Here is a 15,600-nt window from a genome sequence, read left to right as displayed (position 1 = left end):
GAACTTTACAACCTTGGGTGGGGATGGGAAGGGATGGTAAGGGGAAACATAGGAGGAGGCAACAATGCTTGATAAGACATATACTCATTACCTTGCCCATGTAATTGTAGTCCCTCTGTATGGTATTTTCACAATAAAAAATAAAATAAAAAGAATGCAATACATTTTGATCAATGTTGCCCCTTGGATTTAGAATTTCTTTTTCTTTTGGCATTGCTGTGATTTAAGCTCAGGGCCTTGTGCTTGGAAGGCTAGTACTCTACGATCTGAGCCAAACTCCCAGCAAGACCCAATCTTTTTTTTTTTTTTTGAGTAAATACTATTTTATATGATCAGCAGTGCGGAGACATTGTGCCTTTGAGTTCCTCACCAAGAGTATCCTTCTTTAAAACCCAATCTTAAGGGCTAAAATTTCATCCCATCAAGGAATTCTGTAGGTTCTTAAAGCAAAATCAAGATTTTTTTTTCTCTGACCTCATTCTGTTTAAGAAGCTTTGCAATTGAAATCTTTTGGAATTGAATCAAATTCATTTTGTATAGATTATTTTTTCTTATGATGCACTCAAAGCTAAAGTTTATGCAATTACTTGAAAGCAGATTCTAAAGAGAAGATATGCCTATCGTAACCTATGAAATCAGTCTTAAACATGTTTATTATTATTATTATTATTATTATTATTATTATTATTTAGATCTGAGGGCAGAACTCAGGGCCTTGCACTTGCTAGGCAAGTGCTCTCCCACTGAGCTAAATCCCTAACCTCTTTATTCTATTTAAGTAGTATACACAGGGGTTTCAATTCAGCATGCCAGTGTGTGAGTACAATGCATCTTGATCAATGCCACTCCTCCCATCCTTCTCCCCCATCTCTCCCAACCCCACCCATCTCCTCAGGTGGCCTGGTTCCATTTTCTCACGTGTACACTCAACGTTGTGACTGCATTCTCCCATGCTTCCTTTATCCAGCAAAAGTATATTTTATATGTAGCGAGCAGACACACAATCTACAGTTGCAGTTGTTTTCTTTCTGTTTCTGGTGGATTGATCTTTTATTGAGTCTAATCTTTACGGTTCTAATCTTGTGATTGCTACTTATGGTTCTTTACTAGAATATAAGCACAAGAGGATGATTGCTATTAATCCAAGCACATGTTTTATGTTTTAATTTTTTATAAAGAAACTATTCAGAGAGTGTTTTGTTTCCTGTCCTCACATCCCTCCAAGCCTTCAGCTCTACTCTCAGACTATGAGCTTGCTATCAACAGCTGAGTTCAAAGACATTCTTCTCCTTCTTCTGAATGACCAAAGAACGATTGAAGAAGTTTTCATGATTAAAGAACATGCACTGAATTAGTTAGCTGAATTAGTCTGGCTTACTTTAAAAAGTGTTCTCAGGCCAGAATTTCTGACCAAGTAATATTTTCCTGAAATAATAAATATCAGGAGCTGATAAAAACTTCCAGATGTCTTATGATTTGTTATAACTGAGGAGAGGAGTTAACATGATCACCTGAAACACATTGGGCTTTGAGGGAGAGATTGTAGCTAGAACGAAACGTGAACATTTTAAGTTTGAGCATACTGTCATTTGTTTGTGGGATAATGTGTTTTTAATATCTTGGTTTGTCCTGAGAGTTTCAAAGTGTGAGTACATCATGGAGAATAAGTGATCTCTATGTGCACTCTATCCATTTATGTTATTTGCTTATTGATTTATTTATTATCTATTTATTTGCTGTCAGTACTGGGGCTTGAACTCAGGGACTTGTATTATCTCTCAGCTTATTTGCTCATGGCTCTCTATCTTTTGAACCACACCCTCAATTCTAGCTTTTTGCTAATTAATTGAAAATAAAAGTCTCTCAAACTTGTCTCCCCAGGCTGGCTCTGAAATTTTATCCTCAGATCTCAGACACTGGGATAGTTAGGATTATGGGCACATGCCACTGGAATCTGCCCATTTGTTTAACCAATATTTATTGACTTACCCTCTGGTTTGTGTACCATCCTAATATTGGGGTTTTATAGTTTGTGTGTAACCATATTTGAAACTATATTCTTTCACGTATTTTCCCTATAATCATTTAAGGACAGTTTACATTATGCTAAGCACTTCGCTAGATTCCACAGTACAGTGGTCACTGAGGCATAGACCTTAATCTCAAGGAATTTGTAGTGTAATGGCGAAAAGCCTTAGTAGTTAATTAAACATATATTTCATAATATCCATGGAGGGTCAGAAGACAAAAGCCTTGCCCTCAGGATCTCTCATGTTCTATGGAAGATGAAAAGACAGAATTTGTCAGCCAATCAAGTAGGAGCATATGCTATGTGTAGATAAACAGGTTGTTGTGGTCAGGAGGGAACCGAGGGACCCCACTTTGGAGTGCCAAGGAGCTCTACCAGAGGTGACACTAGTGGGGATCTAGAAGATTGCAGTGGCAATGTCATGTTGCAGTTAGAGGAAGCTGTAAAGATCAGGAAAGGAACAGCACTGACAGTGGGAGGGCTCTGGAGGGAATGATCTTAGTGTTGTTGTTGAATGCTGAGGAATGGGTGGGGGAGGGCTGGAGGGTTCGATTACACACCTGTAATCCTACTACTCAGGAGGCTGAGATCTGAAGATCCCAACCAGCCTGGACAAAATAAAAACCTGTGAGACTCTTATCTCCAATTAATCAGCCAAAAGAAAGCTGGAAGTGAAGGTGTGACTCAAGTGTTGGAGCACCAGTCCTGAGTGAGAAAAAGACTTAAAGTTGTTACTGATCTACTCTGATGACTTTCCACAGTGATCATTGTAGGGCTGTATGGAATATGACTTGCAAAGGGTAGACACAGAAAGAAAAGTTAGGAGAGAGCATGTTGACCTGGATTGAGACGCTTGGGAGTCGTAAAGAGGACAAAGAGAAATGGGTGAACTTGAAACAATTTTTAGAAGTGGAGATTTGCTCATGGATTCACTATAAAATTGATACATGCAGTAAAATATAATCTGTATTATGCTCAAACTGACAAGTTCTTTTCTTTTAAAGAGTAAATCCTCTTTGGTTCTGTACAGTGACAGAAAACAAAAATAATCAAAATGTAAATCTTGCTGGGTGCTGGTAGCTCACACCTGTAATCCTAGCTACTCAGGAGGCTGAGATCTAAGGATCACAGTTCAAAGCCAGCCTGGATAGGAAAGTCCATGAGACTCTTATCCACCAGAAAACCAGAAGTGGAGTTTTTCCTCAAAGTGGTAGAGTGCTAGCCTTGAGCACAAGAGCTGAGCATCTGAGCCCAGGCCCTGAGTTCAAGTCCATTATGGACAAAAATGGTAAATATTGAGCTGCTTTTGGGTTCAAAGGTGTTATCCTGTAGTGTACCAGGGAAACAGATGTGTCCAGTTTAGATATGGATAAAGAATAATACAGTGTTCTTTTGGTAGAAAAATCTACCAGTTCATTATTTCATTGTATTATAATCTGTTTCTGATACCAATAGCTTAAATAAAACACTTAAAATTTATAAAATGTGTATTAAAACACACAACTATGCAAAACTTAAAAAGTTTTCTCTGACCTTTTCTGCTTGTCTCAGACATATACTAGTTATTGCAAATAAGGGAAACCATGGGACCTATGTTTCTTTGGGCCTGGCTTACTTCACTTAATATAATTTTTCCAAGTCTTTCCATTTCCTTACAAATAGGGCAATGTCATTCTTTCTAATGGAGGCATAGAATTCCATTGTATGTATAGATAGCTAGATAGATAATAGATAGATAGATAGATAGATAAATAGATAGATAGATAATAGATAGATAGATAGATAGAGATATATACCACATTTTCTTGATACATTCATCTACTGAGGGGGGGCATCTGGGTTGGTTCCATATCTTAGCTATGGTAAATAATGCTGCGATAAACATAGTTGTGCTGGTAGCTTTAGTATGGCCTTGTTTGTGATTGTTTGGGAAAATGCCCCAAAGTGGGATTGCTGGGTCATAGGGCAGCTCTATGTGGAGTCTTTTGAGGAAATTCCATACTACTTTCCAGAGTGGTTTAACAAGTTTACACTCCTACCAACAATGCAGTAGGGTTCCCTTTTGGCCACATCTCCTCCAGCATCCATTGTTATTAGCTTTCTTAACTGACTATAGCCATTCTAACTGGGATGAGGTGGAATCTCAATGTTGTTTTGATTTGCATTTCTTTTATGGCTAGAGAAGTTGAGCATTTCTTCATATGTCTATTAGCCATTCTTATTTCCTCTTCAGAGAAGTCTCTCTTTAAGTCTTTAGCCCACTTATTAATCGGTGATTGATTCTTTGAGGATTTGTTGTTGGGAAATTTAATTTTTTGAGTTCCAGGTATCTTTTAGATATGAGAACCTTATCTGTTGTATGGCTAGTGAAGATAAGATGATGTTAAGCAAAATGAACCCCAAGATAAGGACACAAGTGGTTTTTTCTCTTGCTATTGTTTCTAACATATTTATAAAGTACTATGTGAGTTTTTTGTTGCTTTGTATGTCCCTCCCCCACAGTATAACCCCTATTTTCACTGTATTTAATGTTTGTATAATTTGGGGAGCAGAAGGGAAAAAACAAATTGTTTAAATAGGGATACAAGTTGACCCATTGCAACGAGATGTACAAGTCCTTATGTGGAAAAACGAACTTTACAACTTTGGCTGGGGGTTTGGGGGGGGGGTGGGGAGGTGGGGGAGGAATGGGGGATGGGAAGGGATGGTAAGGGGAAACAAAGGAGGAGGCAACAATGCTTGATAAGAAATGTACTCATTACCTTGCCCATGTAATTGTAACCCCTCTGAACAGTATTTTTACAATAAAAAAATTTTAAAAACAAAAAAAAAAGTTTTCTCAATCATCTATGTTCTTTAAGCCTATCAGCCTTTGCTGATGAATAGCATTTACATTAGCCATGAAATCAATTTCATCCTATGTGGCAAAATGGAGGGTATAGGTCACCTATAGACAATGAAAGCATTTTCTTTCACATGTTGCAATGAAAGTTTATCCTCCACAAACATCTGGCCATTAAACACTAACAATAATGAAGTCGCACTTTATTTCATTTTCTCTTGTGATCTATAGTTGTGGTTATGATCATTTTGATTGTATGGCATTTTTACACTAACCAATTTCTGATTTTGTAAGGCTTTATTTTTTGCATGAAGTCTTCTGATTAGATTTTTTTATGTAAAAAGTAAATTTAAATCTGTCTCTATAAGGCAAAGGTTTTCTAAGGGCAGATCTTGAGAACCACTGTAAGGGGAAATGGGATTATCCCATCAGTTACCTGGAGACTATAATGAGGTAAGAGTGTTCCATCCCACAGCATTGACAATCATACTCATTTCCACACAACCAGCATGTCAAGCACTTGCAAGGTAATGCGTGTGTTCCAGAAGATTGTCTGTGTTTTTCCCACACACACTTTAAATAGCAGGAAGATGGTTGAAACAATTTACTGTGGTGACCCAGGCATTTTGATGGGTGTTGTCCTCACAGTTCCCAAGGCAGAATTTAGCTTTGGCAAAGGGCAGGCATTTTAATTAGCACTAGCTTACATTTTTCTTGGCATTAGGTTCATAAAGAGCCATATTTCTCACCCTTTGGAAAAAGATACAAAAATGCAAAGGATGACTATAATGGTTAACCAAAATGAACATCCAGGGCTGCTAGGTATTTTAGAGAGCGCCAGGTGGTGTTTGGGGGAAAATGTTGCAACTTGTTCATACTCAGAGGGATATTGTTTAAATGCAAGAAGCAATGTAGTGTGTGTGTGTGTGTGTGTGTGTGTGTGTGTGTGTGTGTGTGTGTGTGTGTGTGTGTGTGTGTGTGTGTGTGTGCGCGCGTGTGTGTGTGCGCGCGCGCGCGTGCGCGCGCTGGTCATTGGGCTAGAACTCAGGGCCTGGGCACTGTGCCTGAGCTTTTGTGCTCAAGGTTACCACTTGAGACACAGCTCCACTTCCAGTTTTCTGATGGTTAATTGGAGATAAGTGTCTCATGGACTATCCTGCCTGGGCTGGCTCTGAACCGTGATTCTCAGACCTCAGCCTCCTGAGTAACTAGGATTATAGGTGCTAGCCACCAGCATCTCTCCAACTGTGAATGTAGAGATTAGCCATGCAGTCTGAACAAAGGTTGCTCAATTCAACACAAACGATTTGCACGTCTTTCATGAATAAGGGAAATTCTGGCAATCATCTTTGTTTTCACTTTTGTTTTACTTTCTAACATAAATAAAAATATGGTTACAAATAAATTCTTTGTCAATGACATAACCTAATTAAATTTTGCCACTGGGTAATAGATTAAGATGAATATTCTTAAGATGCAAATAAATTTTTCACAGGAGGGGGTAAAGTTCTGGAGGAGCCTAGGCTCACTAGAGTTCATAGAAGCGGTCTGTCTTGATTGGCTAGCATGATGCATTTGAGAACAGGAGTGAGTATTGCTGTGTCATATTGTCATATTGAGCCAATATGATTTCCAAGGGAAGACAGTTGACTCTCTAATCCCGCCTGTGATTATTTCTACATGATAATATAGGTAGTTAAAAGAAACAATCCCAATGTTCAACTCAAGAAATGGCTGAGTAAGTTTGGCCATCTGGTGACTGCCAGAGACCGTGTGCTTAACATTAGCTGTACAGAAAGAGGAACTGTAAAAACCTACACCATACACACCTCAACCCAAGGCCTGGGCCCGGTCTGCATGGCGAATCAGAGACCTAAATTGGGGAAAATTTGGGCTGGGAAGTTGACACAGTGGTAGAGTGCTTGCCTCGCTTGCATGAGGCCCTGGGTTCTATTCCTCAGCACCACATAAGCAGAAAAAAAGCCGGAAGTAGCGCTGTAGCTCAAGTGGTAGAGTGCTAGCCTTGAGGTGAAAAGCTGAGGGACAGCACCCAGGCCCAGAGTTCAGACCCCATGACCGGACCCCTGCCCCCCAAAAAAAGTGGGGAAAATTTGCATTAACTTGAAAAATTTTGATTTAATTTTAAATGCAATTAACACAGAAAGCTATCAGGGTTTCTTTTCTCTTCTGAGAAAAATAGAATAATACATTCTTTTACTTTTCAGAGAAGCAAATGTGTCTCAAGATTGCCATATGGGGATGAAGCATAAGATTCTTTCTGAGATTATTGATTTAATTGTACAAAAATCTCCCAAGACCTTTAGGAATTTTTATGGTCTATTTTTTCATGAAGTGTCTTCCTTCTCCTCTCTTCCTGCGCTCAGCCCTATGGTATGCTAACATTTGGTATCACTTTTGAAATTAGCTCAAGCTGTCGTTTTAAAACATGGTTCTAATCATATTTAATAATTAATTCAAGAGCATTTTGTGTTTAGGCAACAGGAGGAATGTTTTAGGACTGTCCTAAAAATATGTTTTATACATAAATTTTGTACAACGTGACTTAAGGATCTGCAATTAGATAGACATTGGGAGGAAAACATAAAATTCCATCAGGACTAACAAGATAGTATTTTAGTGCACATTGAGCTCCTATTATTAATTAATTAATTAATTAATTTATTTATTTATTTTTGCATTTCCTTCTTCTGGGGCTTTATTGCTGTGAATCAAGGTAGATTTAAGCTAGGCTAGATCCTATAATTTATTTATTTATTTATTTATTTCATAGGGCTTAAACTCTGGGCCTAGGCGCTAGCCCTCAGCTCTTCAGCTCAAGGCTAGCGCTCTACCACTTGAGCCACAGTGCCACTTCTGAGCTCCTATAAAAGAAGGACGTGAGCATTCATGTGTTTATCAGCAGTGAAATGGTTGCATGGTGCAGCATTACATTGTAATGTACCATTTGTTGTAGGACCTCCCTAAAGGGGAAATAACAAATAACCAAGCCTTTTCCTGGTTATCTTCTATGTGTTTAGAAGGACCAGTTGCTATTGGGAGAAGGGAATTTCTAAGTCACAGGGACCCATGGGGGTTTTCTTGTGTTGATAATACAGGCAGGAAATGGTAAGTGACATCAGGTGAAAGCAAGTCCTTATGGACTTTAGGAGACCAGAGGCAATGGCTTTATAAATGTGGATTCAGTGATTGAAAAGGCTTGGCTACATGGAAGAGAAATTTTCAAATGGATTTGCAAAGCTAGAAACAGCTAGAGTATATTAGAAAAGAATGAGCAGAGGAATAGAGGATATCAACTGAAGCTGGGACAGAGGACTAAGTTTGCAGGGAAACTGTGTGTGTTTTTGTGTGTGTGTGTGTGTGTGTGTGTGTGTGTGTGTGTGTGTGTGTGCGTGTGTGTGTGTGTGCGTGTGTGTGTGTGTGTGTGTGTGTGTGTGTGTGTGTGTGTGTGTGTGTGTTCATTCCAGTACTAGGGTTTAAACTCAGGGTGAAGTGCTCTTGTTTAGTTTTTTTCTCTCAGTACTGGTACTCTACCTTTTAAGCCAAACCTCCTTCTGGCTTTTTAAAAAAAAATAATTTTATTGTCAAGGTGATGTAAGGAAGGGTTTCAGCTGCATATGTAAGGTAGTGAGTACATTTCTTGTCGAACATTGTTACTCCCTCCCTCGTTTTTCTCCTACTTTCTCTCCCCTTTGACTCCTCCGGTACCCTACCCCCGCAAGTTGTAAAGTTCATTTCCAAGATATTGCTTTGTCAGGATCACACTTCTGGCTTTTTGCTGGTTAATTGGAGGTAAGAATTCCACAGACTTTCTTGTCTGGTCTGGCTTTGAGCTGTGATCCTCAGATCTCGGCCTCCTGAGGAGTTAGGATTACAGGTGTACACTACCAGCACCTAGCTTGATTGTATTTCATACTATTGTACTCATCGGCTTAAGTATAAGTTGTTAAGGTAATTTTGAGTATGTCCAAGAATTATCCCATAATAATGACTAAATAATTTGTAGTGACTTTAAGTAATTCTTCAATAGTTATGATTTTTCTCAAAAAGATATTTTATTTATGACCTGTGACTATATATTTATTTACTTACTTACGTATTTATTTTTACCTAGAATCTTTATTACATCACTTCTCACAATTAGATATGCAGTTACTTCTTCAATTCTGGTGACTTTTCATTATGTGTAGCTATTGAGTTCCTCTGATCTTACTACTTAAAAAAATTTTTTTTGTCAAGGTGATGTACAGAGGGGTTATAGTTACATAAGTAAGGGAGTGAGTACATTTCTTGTCTAACTTGTCACTCCCTTCCCTCAGTTTTCTCCCTCTTTCCCTCTCTCCCAATCCTACCCCAAGTTGAACAGATCATTTCCAACATATTGTCTTGTATCACTATTGCATTGGTTCACCCTTTGTCCTTTGTCTCCCTACTGTGTTGTTGCCTTCCTTTCCCTAATTCAGATAAACCTATATATAAGACCAGGATACCAAAATCAAATACAGTGACAACAGGGGATATACCATAGGGGGAAAACACAAAAGAAAAAAGGAATCACATAGTACATTGAGAACAACAACAAGGAAAAACTTCAAATTAAAAATTTTAAGTAGCTTTAAATCGTTGTACAAAGGGGTTTTAATTCAACAGGTTAGTTACGAGCACGCTGCATCTTGATCGCTGGCACCCCTTCCATCCTTCTCCCTATCTCCAACCTCACCCCTCCCCTCAAGTGACCTGGCTCCATTTTCAATATGTACCTGGAATAGTATGATTATATTTACCCACCCTTCCTCTCACTATTTGTCTGCCTCACTCTCCTTAAGAACTACCCCTTCCACAGCACATGTTTCAGGTTCCTGGTATTCATTTTGCTAAATCATTAATTATTCTCTTATTATTAATTATTCAATTATTATATGCCATGCAAACCTACTTTAAACAGCTTAATTGTGTATAAATGCATACAGGAATATATGTATTTTACACATATGTTAAAATTTGTATTTTAGATTAACTTGTAAAAACATGTGCCCTTTGTCTCTTACAGCCTGACTTAGTTCACTCAACATCATTTTTTCCAGGTCCATCTATTTCCCTGTAAATGATATAATGCTATTCTTCCTAAGACATGAATAAAATATTACCCGTGTATGTATTTTGATATGTATACATATACATACATACATACACATATATACATATACACACAAGTAGCATATTTTCTTAACCTCTTTGTCCACGCTAGAGCATCTAGTTTCTTTCCATAACTTGGCAGTGGTGAATAGTACAGCAATGAACTACTCATCAGGTGTAGGTGTTTGTGCAACTGCCTTTATTATAATCTGGTTTGCAGTCTTTTGGGTAAATACCGAGAGTGGTGTTATTTGTTCATAGGATGTTGCTTTGTTTTTAATTCATTTTACATCACATCATTAATAAGGATTTCAAGTAAAGATGAAGTACCCTCCAGTCTCTGCAGAATACATAAAAATGATCAAGACAAGCCAACTATGCAGATCCTGTCATTTTTATTACAGAAGCATTACCTTCAAAATAAAAAAAGCCAATGACAAGGAACTTCAGTTTCCTATAATCTTTTGAGAATCAGTAAAAGGTAATTGTCACCCATACTGCATACATGTTATTACTGTGCAGTTTTCCTTTGAGCTGTGTTTATGTGTTTTGGCTCATATATGTGTTAGTATTTGCTGTAGGAAATGACAAGCTTTGATTATTAGCAAATGATAGAACTTGTAAAATTACACCTTGACCTTTAAGTCTGCAGTATTTACCCTGATCAATCTATTTCACGATACAACCTTGGCAAAGGTTGGACAATCTGTTTTTTATGAAGTTTTGGAAAAGTGCATTGCAGCAGACAGATAAGAGTTGGCCTTTTTCTAACAATTCTTAGGCATCACGTAGAAAATAAATTGAATACAAATGAAAATCACATTCATTCAATTAACTGAAAGCACAATAAATACTTGAGTGAATTTTATGCATAATGCCATCGTAATGGTAATTCTTTAAAATTATATTGGCTTTGCAGCCCATTTGTTACCAATTTGATCTCATTTTGTTCTTTACAAATCTACCCATTAACAAGATGTGTTCTTGCACTCTATTTCCACTTCCTGTGCTGACATAATTAGGCGTAGAGTCTACCTTTAGGACTAGGTCTAGTTTCATGGGAATGATGGAAACTAGCTGTGGAGCCATACTGTACATACAGCTGACTGCTGGTTTTCATTCTATCCCTGCAAGATCTAACTACCACAGCCTTTTCTCAACGAATTTTTTTTTTACGTTTTATCATCTTCCCTCTGCACTGTCAGCCACTCATTCGTGTTTATCTGTCATTCTTCTCTTCACGAACTCATCAGTCCATTTCCTTGTATATCCCGGATGTGACTGAAAAACTGCACCAATGATGCCACTTCAACATTTTCTTTTTATGTAAAAATCAATAAAAACAATAACTAATCTTCTAGGCTACCAGATACAATTGAGTTCAAGATTTACTGTCGCTCAAGATGGAATCTTTGTATTAAATATATTCAACAGTTTTATTATAAAGCTGCAAAGATCCACTTTTATCCATTCTAACAAAGCCAGTTTGCTGGTGTTGCCATTTGAGTTTATACTTTTTTTTCAAAACCCCAGGCAGATGAATGATTTCTGAGTGTTAATGATCATTTGAAACATTACCAAAGTATCTTCATAGTTTAATCTGTGACAAATTATTCTGAGACATCATATAGTGAAACGTTTCATCTGCCAAACCCTTCCACAATTCACCAAGAGAACATAAATCTTCTGCTTGGGAAAAGAATCACGAGGTACACAGACTTATCATATTCTTGACACCTGGAAATAAAACATAATATGGAGGTGATAAGTATAGAAGGATTCAAGCTGGGTGCTGGTGACTCATGCCTACAACCCTAGTTACTTGGGAGGCTGAGATCTGAGGTTCATGGTTTGAAGCCAGCCCAGAGCAAGAAAGTCTGTGAGACTCTTATCTCCAATAAACTATTAAAAAGCTAGAAGTGGTGCTGTGGCTCAAGTGGTGGAGTGCTAGCCTTGAACATAAAAGCTCAAAGACTGTTGAGATTCCTCTGAGTTCAAAGCCTCGGGAATAGCACACACAGACATACATGCACACAGATGGAGAAGAATCCAAAGTAATATTAAAATGAGACAGTTTGATTGGTTGGCCTGAATGTCTGTCAAGTGGAATCCACCAATCCAGTTCAGTTTGCCTAGGAACAAGTGTCCCAGGACTTGGAAGTCTTCAGGCTAAGACAGAGAAAATGTGCTGAAAGTTGAGGGAGTGCCATTTCATTTGTCCTTTAGACCCTGCCTCCCCTGTGGTTTGGAAATGAACTGTAAAAGGTTGAGGAAGATGCAAGTTAACATTAATTTTATTTTTATTTTTGTTGGCTGTGGGACTTGAACTCAGGGCCTGGGCGCTGTCTCTCAGCTCTTCAGCTCAAGTCGAGCACTCTCCCACTCAAGCCACAGTACCACTTACAGTTTTCTGGTGATTAATTGGAGAAGAGAGTCTTAACGGACTTTCCTGCCCAGGCTGGCTTTGAACCGCGATACTCGGATCTCAGCCTCCTGAGTAGCTAGGATTACAGGCGTGAGCCACCGGCGCCGACTCAAGTTAACATTTTTTTAGTGAGATTTGGCAATGTAACCTACTTAATATCTCATTTAAAAACTTCATCTTAGAACTATTTACAAAACAGGCTCTAACTCCAATACTTGTGATTTGTGTAATGTACAAGGGCAGAAGGCAAAACATCCTTATCAAGAAACTTTCAGATATAGTTCTAAAATGAGAATTTACTTCTTCCGTCATCCATTGCTTTCGTCTTTCCTTTCTTTCTTCTGTTGTCCATTTTGCATTGCCTTCTACATGGAAGTTGGTGCACTGAAAAAGCAAAAGCAAAAACAAAAAACCTGTAGTATGAAGAAGCTATTTAATCCTGGAGGGAGGAATAGGTAGACAGAGTTCTTGACTTAAACCTATTCCCAGTGCTTTCTTTTTGTTATACTATTTAAGAGAAGTTTAGTTCTATAATATCTTTTTTTCTGTATTATTGGGACGTGATATTGGCAGGATAAAAATAAATACTCTTCCACAGGAGCCAAGTCTTGACTTCAGTCATCTGTTCCATGGTTGGCAGTGTACAGACTGTTCACATTTTTACTTTTAAGCATTTATCTCTGACCTCTGAGGATTTGATGGGATCAACATAGAATTACAGATGTCTTAACTGAATGTCAATTTGGAAAGAAGTTCTGCTTAGCTTTTCAAATCCAAGATGTTTAGACTTACAGGGAAACGGATGGACCAGGATGGTGTGAGTTCCAGCCAAGCACAGTGTAAGGATGCCGCAGACAATTGAAAGATAAATATGCATTTTTTATAAAAAGCATAGAAAATGAACAACTTGGTGGGCTATTGAATAATAAACATTTGTGAATTATTGACACATATTAAGAAACAGAATGAAAATTTTTGTGGGATCTCTTCCTCATTGTCCTTACATTTAATTCTGAATTCTAAATTTATTCAATTTTGACCACTTTTATTAAGAGAATCATGCAAAGTGCATTCCTTTGTGCATGGCTTTTTGAAATTAGCATAAAGTTTCAATGAATTTTTATCTTTATGGGTATGCTGGAAGGAATGTAAATATTTGATCTGGGCTGAGTGGAACAGAAATAGTTTTTATTATCTATCTATCTATCTATCTATCTATCTATCTATCTATCTATCTATCTATCTATCTACTTATCTATCTATTTTGGTGTGAGTTCTAGGCTTTAAACTCAGGGCCTAGGTGCTGTATTTGAGCTTTCTTTTCTTTCTTTTTTCTTTTTTCTTCTTTCTGTTTTTTTTTGTGCAAGGCTAGTGCTCTACCACTTGAGCCACATCAGGTTTTTTTGCTAATTAGTTGGAAATAAGAGTCTCACAGAGTTCCTTGTCTGAGCTGGCTTTGAACCATGATCCTCAGATCTCAGCCTCCTGAATGGGTCCTTTTTATCTTTTAATTTTTAATATTTAAAAATTATCCTTAACTAGTTGTACAAAGGAGTTTCAGTTCAACATGTCTCATGAGTCCCATGCATCCTGTGGAGCAGGAGTCCTGCCTTCCATCCTGTAACTGAATTGGATTGATAAAGTGCTTAATCCTGCTCAGTCTCTCATGATGTCATTCCGTCAGTGACCACGGGGAAGACTGAGGTAGAATGACCAAAGTTCCTAGAAAATAGTTGAAATTGACCACTGTTTGTCTCTCAATCTTACCGTCTTCTACCTTACCACCTTCTCCAGTAAGTGCACCATAACCATACAATTCTCCCACTTGCAACCTGAAGATTTTGTCCAGGAACATGAGATCCATGGACTGTCCAAAGCAAGGCAATCATCTGTGTTAGAATACTTAAAGAATCATAGCTCTGCTTTCCTTTTACATTCTGACCAATGCAATTGATTACGTTTCCATTGTCAGAAAGATGTCAGGTTTCATCAGATGCCAAGGGGAATCTCTCAGGACCCCAGGACTTGGGATAAGATCAGAAGACGTGAAGTCAAGAAGCCCGTCTTGCCTGACAGGTTTCCTCCTCTTTCCTTTCTGTGGCCCAATTCTGCATTCCCAGACATTGTGTTAGCCTGACACTTAATGGAATAAGTGTTTCCATCTGGTATTACAATGCATTACGATAAGAATACAGTGATAGCTAATGTAAATAGTTATATGTATCATTATGTTCTTGCTTAGTTTAATTTTTACTATGAAGTAAAAAGGAATGTTTGAAAACTAACAAACAAGATAAATTTATGTAATGGAAAATTTCAATGAATTTATATATGGTCTGAAAAATATTTATTTTTCGATGCCAGTCCTGGGACTTGAACTCATTACTTTGGCACTGTCCCTGAGCTTTCTCATTCAAGGCTGGCTCTCTAACAGTTCCCCTTCAAGCTTGGGTCAGGGGGTGGTGGTGGTGGTGTTAATTGGAGATAAAAGTTTCATGGATTTTTCTGCCTGGGCTGGCTTCAAGCCATGATCCTCAAATCTCAGCCTTCTGAGTAGCTAGGATTATAGGCATGAGCCAACAGTGTCCAGCCTTGGAAAATACTTTTTGTTAAACAGTAAGTTTAGCTATAGAGATAAAATTTCAGAGATAAGGTTTAGAAGAACATAATTTCTAGAAATGGAAATGACAATAAAAACCTTGGAAGATTATTGACTTAATTGCTAGTAAAATTATTTAATTTTATTTATCCATGGAGGGACATTTGATGTTTTTGTTCTTTTCCTAATTGAAAAAGTACACTTGAGAGCAGTTTATCTCATTAGTGTTAGATGATGCCATTGTCATTGTGAGACTCAAAATAGAAAGGCCAAAGGAGACACACCAGATGTGTGTCTCATGACACAGTGCACCTGGAGTCATCAGGGAAATACACGCAAACCCACAACATCAATTTAAACATGTCAGCATGGCTAATATTGTAAACTATCAAGGGTTGACAAGGATGTGGAAATATTGGAAGCATGGCTCTCCATGGGTGGGGATGGAAAATGGTATAGGCATTTCAATATCACTGTGGTGGTATTTCAGAAAGTTAACGGTGAGACTTTGATGTAATCCTACAATCCTACTTTTCTGCTTTTATGCAAAA

Source organism: Dipodomys merriami, unplaced genomic scaffold, assembly GCF_024711535.1.
Source record: "Dipodomys merriami isolate MVZ:Mamm:240054 unplaced genomic scaffold, mDipMer1.0.p SCAF_8, whole genome shotgun sequence".
In the NCBI taxonomy this organism is placed as follows: Eukaryota; Metazoa; Chordata; class Mammalia; order Rodentia; family Heteromyidae; genus Dipodomys; species Dipodomys merriami.
This window is presented reverse-complemented; position numbering follows the sequence as displayed.